Source organism: Anneissia japonica, unplaced genomic scaffold (genome assembly GCF_011630105.1).
Source record: "Anneissia japonica isolate Jap-2015-1 unplaced genomic scaffold, ASM1163010v1 scaffold673_len1821605_cov196, whole genome shotgun sequence".
Classification (NCBI taxonomy): Eukaryota; Metazoa; Echinodermata; class Crinoidea; order Comatulida; family Comatulidae; genus Anneissia; species Anneissia japonica.
Genome location: NW_022717449.1, coordinates 1,398,156 through 1,404,621, shown reverse-complemented (window position 1 = coordinate 1,404,621; position 6,466 = coordinate 1,398,156). Strand labels below are relative to the sequence as shown.

Genomic DNA, 6,466 nt, shown 5'->3' with positions numbered 1-6,466 from the left:
TCATAGTACTTCATCTTCTAAACAGATCTTTTCGTAAGATGTGGGTCCTAGTCCACTGGACAGAAACGAATCAGAGCAGCATTCTGGACGATTCCATGGTGCCAGATAAGACTATGCTTCAAGATAGCACAAAGATTGGAATGGTTGAATACGGTGATCCAAACAAAAAAACACCAAAGAATGGTTGGAAAGCTTATCCATGAATAATGAATATTAAAACTGTAAATATAAAAGTTGAATAAGAGAAATAGGCCTATTTTATTTTAAATGTTAATTTAAAAATTGTAAATCAATGTAAATTCTATAGGCCTAATGATGGGTATATTATGTATGACTGATTGATGAAATAAATAAAAATCTTTGCTTATCGTTGAAACAGTACAAGATGCTTTTGTTTCTCTGTAATTTGAGTGGTTACGGTATACTATACAACTTGGGTAAGTTGCAGAATATTAGTGATTGTAATAACATTACAACAAATATAAATAGCAATCAAAACAAAAGTGTTTATTTTTCAATTAGGTAATCAACATTTAAATTATATAGTAGTAGTTAGTAGTAGTAAATATAATCAAAATAATAATTCGTTTACATAAAATAATTCAGCTGATATCACTACTTAATACGGTTTATGAGAAATAGATCACAACATTGAAATTATTAAATATTATGTAAACATGAAATATATATAATTAATTAAAAAAAAAAAAGAAACAATTTTCGTCAAAATTCTTGCTTTATAGTTATACATATAATCTCGGGTATCCGATTCCCTTGCATAACTAGTTCCTTTTCTGGAGTGAGCTGAATCTGCTGGGCCCATTTAGATCTTTTCCCCAGTTACCTTCGCATTGTTCTTGTTCATGAATGTCTGTGAAATTCGGGAACTATGTCTCGATGAATGTTTACCATATTGAATAGCCCATCGTATTCACTACCGCAAGAAATTACGTGCATGGTGAAGTTCTCAACAGGTATATCCACGTGTGTATGGACATATAAATCCATCTTCTTAATTTAAAGTCAGGCTCCGGAGGAAAAAAAATTTTTTGATATGTTGTAGAACTGATTTTTCTGAGACAGAAAAAAGTTGTTTGATGAAAAACTGAGCAACGGTGAACGAGATACAGATTTTTGAATATTTAAAAACTGGGGGAAAAAGGTGTAAAAATGGGCAGTTACGCCCCTTTTTCCCCCAGTTTTTAAATATTCAAAAATAAAATGAATAGATAAAATGTTCACATCATTCCACAACGACAGGGGCTGAAATGAACCATAACATTGGGGTAACCCCCTACTCTTCCGAAAGATGCAATGGGTTCTTTAAAGTGCATACGAGCCAGATGTATTCATTGGACCTCCATTTTAAGTCCTTATCCGAGAAGACTAGGTTCTACCAACCGAACCATGGGTTAGGAGCGGCTTAACATCGGCCACTCGACTCGACTTTTGGCTAACGATTTGCAAAATTTGTCAATTAAAAGTTAATATGGTTATCATCAAAATTGTTATTTTCATTTCAAGGATAAAATGTAATTTATTTCTATTACAAAACCGTTTAAATTCTTGGAAAACATGTAGAAGATTATTTCTATAAAGCTGTTGTTTAAATCTTGTAATTTCGATTTCTCTGATATTATAAAGAACAGGGCAAATTCAAAGAATTTGGATTAATCTTCCTCTTCACCTGTATTACAGAGTTTGCAAGTATCATCTTCACAGGGCATATTTGAGAATTTTGCAAGTAGTTCAGAGGAAGGGTATTCGAACGTAATTTTAATAATGCACCCTCAAAGTCACATCTATCGAAAAGATAGTCCTCTAATGTTGGGTACGTTCTTCAAGCCAATGGGAGAGTGACAGATCTCTCATGATATTTTTGTTTGAGAATCAGTTGCCATATGAATATTGCGCTGTGTGGTGTTTCTATAGAAGGCTACCGTTGTACTTTAGTAAAGTCCTAGATATTCATTATTCTTAACCGGACATGAGGTGGTGCACCGTGTTTATTAAACTAACCGTCATAAAAAAAAACCACCGACTCCACCTTTGCGGCCAGCGCCCCTTCAAATTACCTTCTCACTTCAAGACTCCTAGATACATCACTGGTCTGGCCCTCAGATATTAGTAGTTAATAAATGTTCTATCTAATGTGGCCTACGAAAAAAATTATTGAACAGCAGTGATCTATAATCGCAACCGTTCTTGTCGAAATTGTCCAGCTCAGTCCGACTTTATTTAGACCTCACCATGCCACCATGCACACACACTACAAGAAACTAACTCGTATTGTTTGGCGTAACCAAGGGCATCGATCCGTGGTTAAAATGTGTGTGTGTGTGGGGGGGGGGGGGCACGAATTGCTAAAAAAGGAAGTCTTGGACCGCAGCTCCTAAAGCTTTGGCGTCTAGGCCTATAGACTTTACTGAGTCCAAAATTATAGAGGGGCCAAGGGATTGACTTTTACAGATGGAGTGTTGACCACCTCAGCACCACCATGGTTGGGACTGAGGTAAGAAACTGTATTATTATGGCACCTCTAGTTGACCGGAAATGGCACTCTGACATAATTTTCTACTTTTTTCTGCACTTTCAAATGTTGAAAGAGGAGGGTGGGCCGACTGGGCCCTTTTTTTAATCTGCCACTGAAATACTCATCATAAAGAGTTTTTCAAATTTATCCTGGTAATCGTTATCATGCCCGCTTATATATTTTGTGCAATCTAACGTTCATAAAAGTAAAAATTTATTATCTACCGATTAGCCTCTGAAGTATTTGAACCAAAAAAAAAAACCAAGTAAGATAAACAGTCACTCTAATTTAGTCTTTTTGCATGTACAGTACTTTTAAAATCAATCAAGAGGTTCCTTTTCTCCTTTTTTTGAATTTCATTTTTGTGCAATTATTTTTGCGACTACGCTATTGAGAGTGGAAATACTACCGTCTAATTTACGATCAAAGAGGACTAGGGAGATAGGTAGCACACAAAACATTAGTTACCATTTTTATTTCACAAACTTCTTTACAAGAATCTATGTATGCAGATAATATTAAACACTAGTATAGAAGGGTCTTAATAATAATGTAAAAGGAATATATAGTTTTTGTGGAAAATGTGCACTTTTGAGTTTGTGAAAATGTTGGCCTAATAAGTTTACACCCTTCCAATTTTAACAACGTAAAGTACACCATTTTTACATTAAATTAGTCTCTGATAACCATTGCACCTCTAAAACCGATGGAGTGGTTACTGAGATAGTTCCGAAATGAAAAAAAACTGTGTTTACTCGGTTTTGATCCGGAAGTACGCACCACACTTGGAACAGAGGACAGAGAGACAAAATTAATGACAGTCATTTGTAATAATAATTGTTCTTTCCACCAACGGCGGTGGAACGTTTTTGAAGGTGGGGGGACATTTCATAAGGTGCAAATTGCGAGCGAAGCGAGCATGCAGGCTAGGGCTAAGGGGCCGCCAAGGACCCCCGGTGAGGGTCCAGGGGCGAAGCCTCCGGGAAGCTACAGATATTTTACGAAGTTTGGTGAATTTTTATAGGCATCGAGCTACTGTAATATGACTTTATATTTGTTGTAATTTCCAGTGGCCGATCCAGGAATTCGAAATAGAAGTGCCCAGGGAGGGTACTTTCACAGACAGGAGATCTATACTACCTCAGCCCCACCATGGTTGGCTGAGTTAAGAAAATTTGTGATTATGGCACCTCTAGATGGACGGAAATTGAACTTCCAGACATAACATTTGAATATAATTATCTATATATCGCCATTTTTTTAAAAACAATTTAGGGGTAGGGCGGGCCGGCTGGGTCCCCTTGAATTCGCCAATGGGTACTTTAGCAGATGGAGAATCTATACCACCTCAGCCACAGGGGCTGAGGTAAGACAATTTGTGATTATGGCACCTCTAGATGGCGGCAAATTACACTCTCAGACTTGAAATTTGAATATAATTTTGCTTATATCCTCATTTTAAAAAAAATTGAATAATTTACCCCCTTGCCCTTGAATGCGTCACAGATTTCCGAACAAAGTCGAGATTGCTTCCACGATTTAAATGAATTATTTATCATAAGGGTTATCCTTGATATGGGTTCCCCGACGACAAACTTCACTTTTCCTCCGATGGATAAAAATTACCCTTCTATGTAGCCCGGAAATGATACTCCAACTGTGGCGGGTTCAGGAAGTCGAAATAGAGGGGACCCAGGGAGGGTTTTGCGCAAATAAAATGTCCACCCACCTCCTCCGCACAACTGTTGGGGCTGAGGTAAGAAAAATTATGATTATGGCACCTACAGATGGCCGAAATGTCACTCTCAGATTAAAATACAATTTTGTCTATTTTCTCCATTTTTTTTTTATAAATTTGAAAAAAATTAGGAGGTTGGGGGCTCGTACTGACAAGGTTACCCCTTAAATCTGCCACAGTTCAGTAGCACTTGACATCGCCTATGTCATTTTGTATCACAAATGATTAATTCCTAATGTCAAGCTTTTTATTCGATTTTATTTTTATTTTTTTTACTCAATACAGTTTTTACAACATAACAACACATTAACTACAACGTATTGTTAATTCTGTAGAACCTCCAGAGAACTTTATTTTAAAAAATGGCCTAATTAATTATCTTATTGTTTTCGTTAGATGGAGTTTAAATGTGGTTGCATTCAGCTAGTTTGAAGGTTTACTGTAAGCCAATCAGTTACACCTACTATACATCTTCGTGGCTAGCATAAAGAGAACTAAAGCGTCGCTCCATAAAAGAGTGCCTACCTCCCCCCATATGCCTAAATACAGAATTCACGAAGGCAGGCCATTTTTTCTTCATGCTTGAGGGTGGGTTTCAATGAAACTTTACAGACGTGCGTATACAGACGTCAATCAACATTTGATTGCTCAACTCAAAAAGGAAACTTGTAATGCTCGTTACAAAATGAAATATTTATATATGTATTTTATAATGATAATAATAGGTCAATTTATAAGACGCAAATAAACATGGTGTCTAAGCACCAAATAATAATAATAATAATAATAACAATAACAATAATAATAACAATATTAATAATAATAATAATAACAATAATAACAATAATAACAATAATAACAATGATAATAATAATAATAATAACAATAATAATAATAATAATAATAATAATAATAATAATAATAATAATGACATTGCAGCGTTCGTAAAATGTTTGTCACTGGTGCTGGAAACAGTCCCAAAATCCCCCTCCCCCGTAGAAAAAGTGGGAGGGCCAATGTCCCCTGGCGCACACCCGCCCCGCTTCCGCCGCCGTTGCTCTCCACTCGCTTTGAAAAATCGGGTTTTAACTAGGCCTATAGAAGATTAGAGAAAAGTGTGGGGTGGGGTTGATATGATGTCCCCTACTTTAAAATGTTAGGGGTGTTCCCGTTCTCCACCGATTGACGCCCATGGGCGTAACGTGCATTTAATATACTTTGAAGTTACAAATATTTGATTATGACACTTAGGCCTACGTAACTTAGTAGTTTTGTTGATATACATCACAGAAATTACCCTATAATACAGCAAATTATGGAGTTTTCTATTAGAATACATGCTATCGATCATATCCGCCATTAGTTCACGTGGTTCTTTTGGCATGTTTGGCAAAGTCTACACAGGTGGTACGTTTAGAATATTAAGTGAAAATGGCCACAAAAACACTGAAGCAAGTACCATACCTGTATTATAACATGAATTAGTCCTATATACCTTTTTTCAATTTTATTTAACACTGAAGCGTACAGCTATATAAAAATGCATACCTTAAAAAACCCCAGCGTCCGTTCTAGTGTATTTACACTATGTCATGCACGCCTACTTGGGAACTGATTCGTATTATTGGGTAACGGAAATTAAAAATCTCAAAATATTAAAAACACGTTTTCTTTTAATACTTAGGCCTACCTTAGTAGTTTTGTTGATACCTACATCACGAATATACCCTGGGCCTATAGTAATAAACAAAATATGGTGTTTTTTGTGCTGAAATACACCTTGTCCACCATTTCCGTCGTCACGTCAAATCGTGTCACGCGGTTCTCTGGAATTTCAAAATTCACGCTCTGCTACAAACAGGTGGTAATACGTTCAGGAAATTAGATGAAAATGGCCACAGGAACACTGAAGTTTAATGCCGTTTATGTTCTTAAAATCTTTGTATATTTATACATTCTACCACTTTATCTAAATCATTTCAATCAATTTGATAAAGTGTAATAATTTTTATATAGTAACTTAAAAAACTATCAGTGAGTCGTAAAATTTGATATAGTTCAAAGAACAATTGTATAAATATACACATTCATGAAAGAATGCCGCAAAAGTTATCTGAATGCCGGCAATGTACTCATATTCTTTGTATATTTTTACATTGTAATATATTTTTATACGTAATATATAATGTATACAA

The 6,466-nt window shown here is 35.6% G+C and overlaps 1 long non-coding RNA gene across 1 annotated transcript in view; it reads right to left on the bottom strand.

The window, feature by feature from the left end:
• LOC117110239 overlaps positions 1 to 6,095 on the bottom strand; it is an 18,721-nt gene extending 12,626 nt beyond the window's left edge. Inside the window, exon 1 of the long non-coding RNA XR_004445648.1 lies at positions 5,962 to 6,095. This is a non-coding gene — a long non-coding RNA (uncharacterized LOC117110239). The remainder of the gene's footprint in view (positions 1 to 5,961) is intronic.
• Between the last annotated feature and the right edge of the window lie 371 nt (positions 6,096 to 6,466).